Source organism: Leiobunum rupestre, chromosome 4, assembly GCF_980474605.1.
Source record: "Leiobunum rupestre chromosome 4, qqLeiRupe1.1.hap1, whole genome shotgun sequence".
NCBI lineage: Eukaryota > Metazoa > Arthropoda > Arachnida > Opiliones > Sclerosomatidae > Leiobunum > Leiobunum rupestre.
Window position 1 is genome coordinate 51,293,197 of NC_143387.1, and position 13,402 is coordinate 51,306,598.

A 13,402-nucleotide genomic window follows, 5' to 3' on the forward strand; every position below is an offset into this window, starting at 1 on the left:
GTTCTCTTCCAAATTTGCACAATCGCGCGGACCCGGTCCAGTCCCTGCGTCCGCCCTTCGAGGACTACGGCGATTGCCCATTTTTTCGGACATTGAGGCTCGCGATTTCTGGACTCTGTTCGCCAATAAGGACCGAACCCTGTTCCTAATAAGGTATTTCGCGCGGTAACGCGTTTATTGAAAGTCGGACGCAAAAATTAATTACCTTTTTTTGTGTATTTGTGGACAAGTCGTCTCCGTTTTCGGGTAAGATTTCTATTTTATTTTCTTTTGCTAGGTTTTTCATCGTGGTTTTAATAGTTGATATTTAAGTTTGGAGGTTATTTGAATAGTGGGAAACATTTTAGATGAAAGCAGACGTAATATAAGGACCCAAAAAAGCAATTATAATTTACCCAACAGTCTCTAATCTATTTAATTAGGGTTTATCACGCAATCGCGATCAATTTTTAAACAAATTTTATGTATATAAATATTGATCCACCATTTATTATATAAAGAGTAAAATAGCTTGATATTACTTAACCATTCCATCTTTTCAAATATAAATGAAAAAAATTATAATTTCTTGTCGGTTATGACCAAATAGAATTGAAGATCATTTTTACTTGCTAGATAATCCAAACCACGAATCAAAAAGATAATTAAATAATAATTAAATTAATTATCTTTTACCACTTTAAATTGAATATCGTCGCTTATGCGAAATCACTTTCGTTAAATAACTACAAAATAAAATTTCATCGTGAAAGGAACTCATTGAGTTTCGTTAAATCCTTAATAGAACAACTTTTAAAAAAATTAATCAGTGATAATCAGTGAAAGAGAACTGTCACATTCTAGGGTCTATCTGAAGATAAATAAAACAAGATCGAGTTACGGGAGAGAAAAAAAAGGACCCGATGTTTGATTAGAATTCTGAAAAATATGCCATGTCGATGGAGCCATTTAAGCGTAAAAACTATTCATAAATACACTTTGAAACTGAAAATAGAAAAAGGTCCAAATCTTAGAGCGCTTTTAAATCATTAAGATTCTGGAAAATATATTCAACCTCTCGAATTTCCCGTTAAGTGGCTGAGCAAGACACACGCTCCTCAGCAGGGAAGACTCTCTGCCGATCCTTACAAAGTCCACCCCCCCCCCCCCGCCTCTCTTCCGCGAACTGCCGACCCCCCCCCCCCCTTTTAACTCGACATCTTTCCAGCACTGGATAGGATGATGAGGAAGGCGAAATCTTAAAAGAGTTTAATCTAATATTTCATTTCTATATAAACTAATTCCAAGTCAGCCGCCCACCACTCGTATAAATATTCTTAAAAAAATTCTATATATGTAATAACGAATCAATGAAATAGCCGTTGGTAAATTTGGTTAATTTTACGAAGTTTATGTAAATTATGAGCTGTATTTCTTTTTCCGAGTTTTCTTACTAGGGTAAAAATCGATTCGATAAAGTCTACGCTAAACCGTTTTTCTTCCAAATAATACCCTAGAGAACTGGGTTTTATATTCTTGTCAGATAATCCTCGACAAATTTTTAAATGATAGTTGTTTTGGCTGTAAAGTGTTAAGCGGCAATTACGTTCAGGGCTTCAGCATAATCCAATTTGATAACCCCGGCTTAAGTTTTCAACTTTGTATCATAAGAGGTTAAATTTTTTTTCAGAGCCTAATAAGGAACGTTTTTAAAATCTTCGCGCTAATCTTTGTCTTTAAGTTCCTTAAGAAACAAAAATGTTGATAATAGTCAAATCCCACCAAAATCAATCATATTTTCTCTAAGATAATCGTATCATTTAACATACGGGTCCATTTTTAGTCCAAGCCATTAAGTAGGCCTTCGAAATCGCTCTATACAATTTTGAGGCGAAACTTTTAGAGCCTCCGCGATTCGAGTCGAGCTAATAGGCGAGGTTGTAGTCGTATTTCTCGTCCGTTAGCAGAGTGGCGTAAAAGATTGAAATGGCGTATACTGTGATTGGCCCGAAATATTCGTCGTTCGATAAATATTGTTAGTCGCGGTGTCGTCCTATGTTTGAACATCGCCTCCTCACTCGTTATTCATGGCCGGTCCGCCTTCTTCGATATTGTGTCTGCTCCATCAATCAGCCGATGCGGGGCCGATGCGGAGTCGTACAATTAACTGGAACTATAGAGTGGCGTGGAGTAGAGGAAAGCCCGCGGGGGGCAGGCGACGCCCTTTCCACCATTGTTTTAATTGTTTCTCTATATTTATTAATGGTTAGCTTCTGGGAAATCGCTTAGTCGTCGCCGTATTTGGATTTAAATTTTCTCCGGGTTTAATTAAATCTTCCTCTCTGTGTTTGCGTGTGTGTGGAAAGTGGAGGCGTTGAATTATCGAGAAAGTTTTCATATTTTAGGTGATGTAGAATAGATCTTTTAAAGCGTCTTCAAAATGGGCTAAGACTTTATTTGAATTTCATTAATACGCCGTTAAAATCCGAAATATTGTTTCGTTATTTTTGGGAGGAGAAGTAACGTTGAATCTATTAGGCGAGATTCCGGATAATCGAGCCGATTCTCGAGTCGCGAAGGCTGTGGCAGCGAAGCCAAAATAATCCGTCGAAAATCCAATATGTTATTTCGGTGAAATTGGGAGTCGTCGGCGATTGTGAAACGCGAAAACGCAGATACGAGTATTGCAGGGAAGGCTATTTAGGCTGTCCGGCTTAGCATCAATGGGGCGCTCGCGTCGGAGGCATTATTTCCAATCTAGTCGGGGTGTTGCTCTGCCGATAAGAGTGATTAGGCTCCGCTCTATGAGGCGCGGCGCGCTCGAATTATGTCGATTGGGCTCCGCGCTCCCCTCAACGCTCTTTCGAAGCACCATTCGCCTCTAAATGAGCGCCTCAATCCCAGTGTTCTATGTAGATTGCTCCAAACTGGAAACCCTATTTAGAGAGTAGGCCAATTACCTTAAGCCTCGGATAGCCCGCCTTTGCCGCTAGTTGATCCACCCGAAAATTATTATTCACGCGATTTTTTTAAATTGCCATTATGACTACGGAAGACGAATTGGCGTAAATTTATATTAGGCGTTTATCACCCCATCTCCACGAGGCTACCGTCGATAGATGCTGTGGTTTTCCTCGGATAACTTTCGCGTATTTCATCATTTTCCCCTTCGTACGTAGCTACGAAGAGCTAGTGATGCTAGCGAGGGGCCGACATTCGTACAAATCCCGTACACTCAATCGAAAAATTATTTTGAAAATCCGAAAATCAGCCCAGAAAACCCAGAAATCAACACGATATTAATCGTGCTCTGAAATCTCAAAATCAGTTTCGGATTTCTGTAATCACTTTGAGATTCAATCGCTTCCAAAATCTCAAAATCTGCCCAGAAAACCCAGAATCAACACGACAACCGTGCTCTGAAATCTCAAAATCAGTTTCTGATTACTGAAATAACTTTGAGATTCAATCGCTTCCAAAATCTCAAAATCAGCCCAGAAAACCCAGAATCAACACGACAACCGTGCTCTGAAATCTCAAAATCAGTTTCGGATTTATGAAATCCTTTTGAGATTCAATCGATTCCAAAATCTCAAAATCAGCCCAGAAAACCCAGAATCAACACGACAACCGTGCTCTGAAATCTCAAAATCAGTTTCGGATTTATGAAATCCTTTTGAGATTCAATCGATTCCAAAATCTCAAAATCAGCCCAGAAAACCCAGAATCAACACGACAACCGTGCTCTGAAATCTCAAAATCAGTTTCTGATTACTGAAATAACTTTGAGATTCAATCGTTTCCAAAATCTCAAAATCAGACCAGAAAACCCAGAATCAACACGACAACCGTGCTCTGAAATCTCAAAATCAGTTTCGGATTTATGAAATCCTTTTGAGATTCAATCGATTCCAAAATCTCAAAATCAGCCCAGAAAACCCAGAATCAACACGACAACCGTGCTCTGAAATCTCAAAATCAGTTTCTGATTTCTGAAATCATTTTGAGATTCAATCGCTTCCAAAATCTCAAAATCTGCCCAGAAAACCCAGAAATCAACACGACGACAATCGTGCGCTGAAATCTCAAAATCAATTTCTGATTTATGAAATCCTTTTGAGATTCAATCGATTCCAAAATTTCAAAATCTGCCCAGAAAACCCAGAATCAACACGAAAGTTGCGCTCTGAAATCTCAAAATCAGTTTCTGATATTACTATGAGATTCAAAATCCCGTACACAAAATTTTCAAATGTCGAACCCCTCGAATGTTGTAGTCTGGCACTGAACTCTTTAAATTTCGCCCCCGAAAGCCAAAATCAGGTGCTGTCACGAAACTGTGAGTCTTGACTCCGCTATTTGTCGAGGATGGTATTTTGGGGAAAGATACTAGGCGCTCGTAAAAGTGTTGGAAATGCGGTGCTTTTAAAGGCTAAAAATAGATCTGTAGCCCGGGAATTGCCGTTTTTAAGCTGAAGAAACTCAACATGGTTATCAAAGGATAAATTATAATTTCTAAAATGCCAATGAATTTTTACGACCAAAACTAGGAGGATTCAAGCTAACCTGGAGTGGTTGTCTCCCGTTTTAGGCGGGGCAGTAAAAAATTCACGGACATAACAAGTATCGCCATCTATCGTAGAACCTTTACACTTTTAATCGGCTTTACGTCTGCTAGTTTTTCTATTCGCGTATTTCTAGTCCCGTGTTTTTAGTAGGAATAGACAATGAATTTTAATATTCGACAACTAGCAGACGAATTTTTTAAAAACATGTAGAAAAGGTGGCGCTAAACTCGTATGTCCGCGATTCTGGCTCGCGCGGCGTTGCCGTAGAGAGAGAGGGGAGCTCGTAGTGGGGGAATACACTTTTCTATTCCAGGGTACCGAATTTTCATATTCCTAGACCAAATAATTGGGTTTCATTTTAATTTTAAATTTTCAAGGGGGGAGTATAACTTAGAAGGAGAGTACCCGAGGTGTTTATGGCTGATTTTGTTCAAAGTCGGGCGTGATGTAGACCTATATGAGATATGAAATTCCCCAAAAGGAGACGTTACACTACCCATTTGTTTTGCCATGGTAACCGAAAATATTTTGGACCACTTCAAACAAAAAAATCTCCATTTCTCGGTTTCACCTACGAAATTGTTTTTTAATTTGGACCACATTTAGATAAATTTCATCAAGTTTGGGTAAATTGTAACATTTTTGGGGTAAAATAAGGAAAAAATCTTATTGTAAGTGGTAAAAACCATTTTCGTTTGCCATGGGAAATTGAAAAGGTAGTGCAACGTCTCCTTTTGGGAAATTTCATATATCATATAGGTCTGCATTACGCCCGACTTTGAACAAAATCGGCAATAAACACCTCGGGTACTCTCCTTGTTAGTACACTTTTCAGGACAAATGATGTCATCCAGGAACCTTCTAACTGAAATTTCAAGGGGAGAAGGGCAAGGCCCTTGATATTTCACCCTGACACTTTTATCCGCAAATTGTATCGTGGTTTAAACATACCATTGTTTGATTTCCGCAAACGAAACATTGAAATATCACGAAGGAAGGGAGCGCTTATAGCGCAACAAAGCGTGCATTAAAATTCTAAAACAAATTAGCCTGGATACTACGCGGTATAAACCGGCCAAGCTCGGCGGCCGAAGGATCAATTACTTGAAGGACCTTGAAACGAGAGGTCGTTGAACAAAAGATGAATTTCCACGCGCGCGAAAAGAGAGCCGTGGGCGGACACCGAAAGTACGTGGAGCCCATCTTTGTCTTTAATGATTCCCGGGATGGTTTTTTTTTGGCCCTTTGAACGAGTTTTAAGAAATCTCGTAATAATGCAACCGCGGCGGTCGTCGGCGCTGGGATGATCTGGCATTAAGCGCCTTTTTTATCGGGTCGAAAGGGGGTCGTTTTAGAGACGTTGGTCAGTCAGCCGATGGGCATTCTTTGGCCGGATGTACGCGCCTCTTTCGCCTCATCAACGAACCCTTCCTCTGGCCACCTTCATTGACTCTCAATCTGAGCGGAGATGATCCAAGGCGGAATTGACCGTCCTCTTTTATGGTGGCGTGTTGCTTTCCGATACGTCGACTTTTATTATCTCGGTCGGCTTCAGTTCAAAAGCCACACGATATTTTACATCTTAAAGTCCAAATCACTCCCTGCCACTATTGTACCATGACCGCCTTTATTTATTTTGTAAATTTTTATTAAAATGCTTTATCAGAAGTATGTAATATTTGGCGATTAGTTCATCGATTTTTAAAAATTTTGTCATTTTACGTCGTCAGGCGGAGTAATACACGCTGTAATTTGTTTAGCAGTGATGCGGTGTACGCTTCCGCGGTTTGACCATGGGAAATTTCTTGGATCCTACTGCGACACCAGTAGTGGCACTAAGGATGGGCTGAAGTCGGCTTTAGCCCCCCTGCATTTCTGAGAGGGGCCACATATTTATATTAAAAGGGCCACATATTTGAATTTATGAATTGTTTCTCTCGAGAAATTGGTTTTATTGCAAAGAACCCTTTTTCTGGAAACAAAATCTTTCAAAATAAATTCGTTTACTGAAGAAGATAATAGACCATAAACAGATAGAGGAAGGGAGGAAGGGACATGTGGGAAGGCTAGCCACAAAATTATAAGGGGTCACTAAAGTTGTAAGGGCCACAAAATTCTTAGGGGTCACAAAATAATTAGCCCACCTGTGAAAAAAAAATTAGCGCCGCTACTGCCTCTCACCTAAGAAATATAGTATATAGGCTTCAGCTTAGGAAATATAGCGCCATCTACCTTAAAGGCCTAGGTTTTCTTCTGTCTGTTTTCCTTTAGGTTCACTTCCTACCGCGCAAATATCCTGGTGGTAGGCCAACGTGTTCTGCGGTTGGCCTACCACCATTATATTTGCGTGGCGGGAAGTAAACTTAAAGGAAAACAGGCGGAAGAAAACCTAGGCCTTTAACATCCGTAAACTAAATATGTGAAGAAATAGCAGACACCTTTTGAATTTCTTGGTTTTCCGGTAGAACTTTCGGCCGTTATGCAGAGACAATTTTGAACCAGCAGACAGCTTTCATATATTTAATTTAAAACTCGGTCGGTAGGCGGCGATACTTATGACCAAAATTTAAACTACGCACGAAGCCTATAGGCTTCTAGTTTTTGTTAACTTTGAATTTTGATCGCAGCCAGGACGCGGTAGTTTAAGCGTTAAGCGTTCGTTACTTATATTTACAATAAAACGGGCCTTAATTGCGTTTCTGGCCGCACGTTACTACTAGATTTTATACATTTATATAGGAGGCGTTACCTTCGGGCCCCGCCGTTAAAAATCTTATTCATCGCGTCACGAGATGGCGCCATTCAACTTTGATAAAGAAAATAATAAAAATGGCGGCAACGAGGCACGCACTTTCGGGGGCTAAGTACCGGAACCTAGAAATAACGGTAGGCTTAAAGAAAGCTGACGGTAATTCCCCCATCTGGTCACAAATTTCCGGGGAAATGTTTTCTAAAGTGCAAAAAGAAAAAGTAGTGAAAAGAAAAACCAAATATATTTCACGTTTTAAGTGAAGTGGTTCGGCACTCGCTCGGGAGGTGGTGCCACAGTCGCGGTCTTCTCGGCGCGGTATATTCCAGTGTCGAAATGAAAAATGGCCGCCGCCAATGGCACTTCTGGGGAAACTCGGCTGTTTTTTAGCCTAAAGTGGCTCCACCGTGCCGTAAAGGAGAGCTTCCAAGGTGGCAAATACGGGGAAGGTGGCGCAGTATCAGCGCACTCCACTTATACGGGGAATAGAGGTATTAGGCGCGCCATTGTAACGTCCCGTTAAAAGTACGTTATCGAAACACTTTTCTTTCGCCTCGCGTAGCCGTTCCCTTTTAGTCCTTCAAAGGAAATTTTACTACTTAGTTTCGCAACCATTACGCAATTTTGATATTAAACGAAGCGTTTAAAGTAAACAAATATAAAGTTTCGTTGCTTTCAGCTTCGTACTTAATGAGAAATAATTAGTAGAACGCCAGAAGAATTTTAATTTTAGCGTGGTGATTGACGTCATTGACTACACGTTATTTCTCATTGGCCGCTATCCCCAAAATGTAGATGCTACTGATTCCGTGATCAAATCCGAAAAATCTCCTTTAGAATTATGGAATTCTACTACTGAATTTGGTACTTGCGTGCTTGCACGGTTTTAAAAACACGCGCTCACGCTTATCCTTTAGAGCGCGAGCTAAATTGGCATCGCCATATTAGCTAGCAAGGATATTAGAAGAATCATCTTGGTAGGATAGCGGGGACGATATAATCTACCAGATGCAGTGGGGAAAATTCAGGCAGAACCATAGTTCATGACGTCACAAACTAGGCGCGATCAAATTATTGTTCAGAATAAAAGCCACAGCACTCGTAAATTTAATTTTAATATTTTCGGAAAACCCATCATCAAATGAACGAGAAAATATTAAGTAGTTCGGTTTCTTTTCCTAAAATCTATTTTCAACTTACTCTTTAAGAAAAAATAGTGTGGGGATAAATACATCCTATGGTGTCATAGTAAAGCTATTCCATAGGGGGGAATATGGTTTTAAAAAAAAGTAATTATCCCCAGAAAGTTAAATTTTTAGATTTTACATCGTTTGCTGAGAAATACACTCGTTAAATTTTAAGAGTTTTATGTTTCTTTGGAAGCCTAGGTGCAATTTTGTTAATGTTTGAGACCACGAGGCCTTAGGGGCGGTCCCAGTGGCGTAGCCAGGATTTTGTTTTGGGGGGGCACGCCATTGTAAAAAAAGTAAAAAAATAAAAATATTTGTACGTACGACCATACGCTACTGTTAGGGCCCCTATTTGCTAATCCGCCATTGGTTCGGGGCCATTGGAAACTGCCTTGGGCCTTCGAAGTTATATAGTCTAGATAGAGACTTTTCTGTTGAGAGTTATAGAATTCGGGTAAAAGCAATTTCCGCACATTTTAACAGAAATTCGGGCTGGTTTTGGATAAATTTCTTTTGTGAATTAATTTGAACTTTAAATTGCAGATTGGTTGTCCAAAGGAGGTGAATCGAAACGGTACCTTTCGGCGGACACCATTTTCCGTGAGTTTATATTTGGACCATTCAATTACTAGTCCATTAGTAATGTAAATGATAATTGCCTTAATTGTTAACCAATTTGTCTTAACATATTCGTGTTGATTGGTCAGACCTAGCATATAAGGCATACGTTTTTGGTTGAAATCGGACGCCATCTTGCAAAATGGTGGATTTCCTTATCTACAAATAAAATAATCTTAGCCGATTTGGTTGAAATATACTTGATTGGTTGATCATATCCAATAGATCTAGGAAAATAATGGATTCCATAAAAGGGTAACTTCACCATTTTTTGCGCAGTTTTTAGCATTTAGTTTCTTTTTGTTGAAATTGAAAAAAAGATAAAGTTTGAGAAAATTTTTACTCAACGGATAAATTAAAAAACCACATTTAGTAGGAAACCAAAAGATATCTATCCACGGCTTACTTGTCCCAATATTTCTATCACCGGGTAGATTTCACTAAAGCCTAGATTAACGCGTTTCTGAATGTTAAACGTAATTACTAGTCTTACCTACATTGGCTGGCTGGCTGTAGAAGATTTTTCTTAAATTACTAACAAATTTTTTTTATAGAACTACATAGATACATCAGAAGCCATTTTCATTTATTTTCCCTAATGAAATAACACGGTTAGTATGAAGTGACGTACCGTGAAAATGAAAAATTAGTTTCTGGGCCACTTTTTATAGTTGATATACTTGTTTATGAGTAATATGAGTAAGCCGTCAGGTAGCGCTTGTCCGCGGCTCAAAGATGCGCGAATGACGTCACGGCGAGGAAAGTTAGTCGAAGGGGTTCCGCTTTTCTTTAATAAACGAGTTTAGGCCGACAACTTTCTTTTTTCGTCGTTGCGTAAAAATGTAGCCTACCTTCTAATTAAGGGCCGCCGAGGCTTAGGGAACAGAGAGAGAGATAGAGAGAGAGAGTATTAGATGACCAGCTGGGACAGTTTAATTATCCGACAAAACTCGACGTGAAATCCGCTACCTTCTCAAGCTTCCTTCTGAATTCTTAATACTAGTTTTAATATAGTCTTCTGAACGTAGATGGCGCCCTCAAATTTTCCTTTTCTGGAAATTTGACGTTCTCTTTTTACCTCCCTCGCGATTGATTTACATTACATTGCAGTACATTTTATAATATTTTATTTATTTTATATATTCGGAGGAGTGAGACTGCTGTGATATAAATATTTGTTGAAATGATCTTTCAGGTGGTTTTAGGTCGTTGTCTGATAGCAAAAGTCTGGCCAAGGCCTACGCGCAATGTTTTATCTTTACAAATGTATGTTTCAGTTTTAAATATTGTAAATAATTCCGGGAAATATATTACTTACCATTATTTACTAGTGTCGTTAATTTTTCGGAAAAATAAAATTGGAACATAAATTAATTTTTAAGGGTTTTTAATTTTTTTATCTTTTATCGATTTAAAACGTCTAACTTCTAAGAACAGTAAACATACTACAAAACATTAATAGTGTTACATTGTTAATCAGTTTAAGCTAGTCTAGAGATTTAGTTTTACTTTTAGATTCGAAAAAAAAAGGAAAAATTTGCAAACAATATTAGAGTAATCATGCAATGAAAACTTTTCTTTATTTTTTTCGGAAAAATACGGAAAATTTTCCGGAAAAGGGCCTCGGTCATTTTACGGAAAATTTTACGACTTAGTCAAGTTACAACACTATTTACCACTTTACCCATTTTATAGCATAACGTTATTTACCTCCCGTTAAATAACACTTTGGAATAGGCCACAAAATCGGAAATAATATGTAAAAATGTTTAGTTTTATTTACAAATTGTAGGAAATCAATGAAATTATTTGTTTACGATATAGTTCGGCCACCGAGAAGGGGCTGAAAGCTTTCCGCTTCCGAGTCGGGCGCCGTAAATTGTCTTTCACTCGACATAAATAATTAAAGAGCGTAGAATTAAAGTTCCTCACTCGTATTTAATTCACAACCTCAAGTTATAATTAGTTTTTGAAAAATCCGTTCGCTTTGAGTGGCCGAGGAGCTCAGCGCAATTCATCAAGGGGACCCCAATATAGGAAACCGACGTTTTTTTGTTGAGAATTTCTCCGTCTTGGCGAAGTTTGCGCTTTGAAACGGAATAAAAACGCATTAGGCGATGGCGCTTTGAGGCGCTTGACAGAATCTGTTTGACTGGACGGCGGGTGGCGACGGGGCGGGGGGCTTCTGGTCGATGTGATTAACGAGCTTAACTCGCGTCGCTTTTCGGCTCTTAATGAAGGCCGATCCCGCTTGTTTCGACGCTGCGAACTTGACCCTCGCAAGAGGCTTTTCCAACTGCCGTCAAGCTGGCATCACCGAAAGATGGCGATGCTAGCCAAACTCTCGGCCGTCTTCGCTTTTAAGCCGTTTGTCTCGAAAATGATATTACAGCGATCGCTTCCTGGTTCCTTCCCCCCTTTTTTTGGCCGTTCGGGGTATCTTAAAGGGGTGTGTAGCCTATTCCAAATGTCGCGAACAGTTTTCTCAAATGGCCTTGCTTAACAAATATTTAATTAGCGTTTTCAGTTAACGTAGAACCACCTAGCGACCGCGGAGAGAAGCTCGATTTGTTACCGGATTTTCGAACGTTAAACAAACGCTTTGTGTTTTAAAATGACAAATCGTCAATAAACTTCTCGTATTGACCGCTACGTGGCTCTATTTGAAAGGCGATTTTTCCTTTCTGTTTTAATTGAAATAAAATCATCTCCAACTGTCTCGCCCCGCCCCCTGGTGAACGTGCTGCCAACACTTTGGAAACAAATGCGTACAACTTTGACAGTAGCTCAGTCGTTGTAGCAACTGATTACGATTATGATATAGATTTATTTTAAAATTATGATTTAAGATTAGCGCCCCCAGACGAGTTCGCGAAATGCATTATGGATGTTCGCTTTCTTTATCAATGACGTCACCAAACTAATAAAAAAATAAAATAAAAGCAAGGAGGATAGGAAGGGAGGTGAAGTAGGAGGGATGAACGCGCCGGCATCCTTGTAAGAAGCTTAGCGCGTGCTCGGCGGGAAAAATGGCGGCAAGATTGCGGCCGCTACGCTACGTGTACCCGCCGTTTTCCCGAAATTTTCCCGCCGAGCTCGTGCTAAACTTCTTACAAGGATGCTGGCGCGTTCATCCCTCCTACTTCGCCTCCCTTCCTATCCTCCTTGATAAAAGCTTGTAACTACGAATAATATCAAAACTTCAGACAAAAACACGAGACAAAATTTAAGCGCAAAAAACCGTTAAGAAGCGAAAACCAATAATTTATTTTGTCACTTAAACCACGATCACACTAGAGCTTAAGTCGGTTTGAATGCCAGTTTTGCGCAATGAAATTGAGAGAACCTGTGAACGATGCTTTAGTCTACGCAACTTGCCTATTGACACCGATAAATCCGAATATCTGAACTATAGGTGACTTTGGGGAGGTCGTAACGGGGAAAAAATAAAAATGGTAGCCCCCAGTCGAAAGCGCCACAAATTATCTATAAAGTCTGCGTTGAACATCAGTTTCTCCTCAAACTCAATTCGCGACCGAAAACTATCGCTACGGCCCCTTTGGTTCGCCATTGAAACCTAGATAGGTAGCGACATAAGTCTATAATATTGTTAAATAAGTTTGTCATTTTGGGGAATATTTTACTAGTAACGGATTGACGTCATCACAAGAAGAAAATCTCCTCCTAGCGAGGCGCTGTCAAAGGCTACGTGTAACGCGTTAGCAAGCGGAAGCAAAACTGCGACGAAGCCCGTAATGCAGTCGGTCTTGTGAATAGCTCTAAGTAAAACTTTTGCATGTGAAGATTAGGAAGTGTCACACTTATGTAAAATATTATATACTTATGGTAGTGGCTAAAGCAGACGCTATTAGCTTTTAGTCATCGTTTTTGGTAAATTTGACTTTATAAATAATTATACTTGCATTTGAATATAATTTTTGCATCGTTTGCTTATAAATTTATTTAAAAAAAACGTTATTTGTCTGTAGCAGACGCTAGATCAGAGGCGCTACCTCGGAGAAGCTAGCGCCGTTACGCCACCTGGACTCGTTTCGGTCGAGAATAATGTTTCCCGCTCCCTGGCCGTGATCAAAACATAGGGGCTTCGTCACTAAGCCTAGGTTAAAAACGTGTTTCAGTCATAATCTTTAATTTTTTTACAATTATAGATAGAGACTTAAGTATTATTATGTCCAAGTCGTCATTAAATTAAGTTTAACCAGTTAATCTTTTTTTCAACTAAAAATGTATAAATATTTAAAAACATGACTTGCCACAAAATTTTAAGTATGACTTTC

At 39.4% G+C, this 13,402-nt stretch overlaps 1 protein-coding gene across 1 annotated transcript in view; it reads left to right on the forward strand.

The window, feature by feature from the left end:
- Window positions 1-215: 215 nt before the first annotated feature.
- Window positions 216-13,402, forward strand: part of LOC149948166 (uncharacterized) — a 150,482-nt gene continuing 137,295 nt past the window's right edge. Inside the window, exons 1-2 of the mRNA XM_090173098.1 lie at window positions 216-246; window positions 9,030-9,086. The gene's annotated coding sequence lies outside the window, so the exon portion shown is untranslated. The remainder of the gene's footprint in view (window positions 247-9,029; window positions 9,087-13,402) is intronic.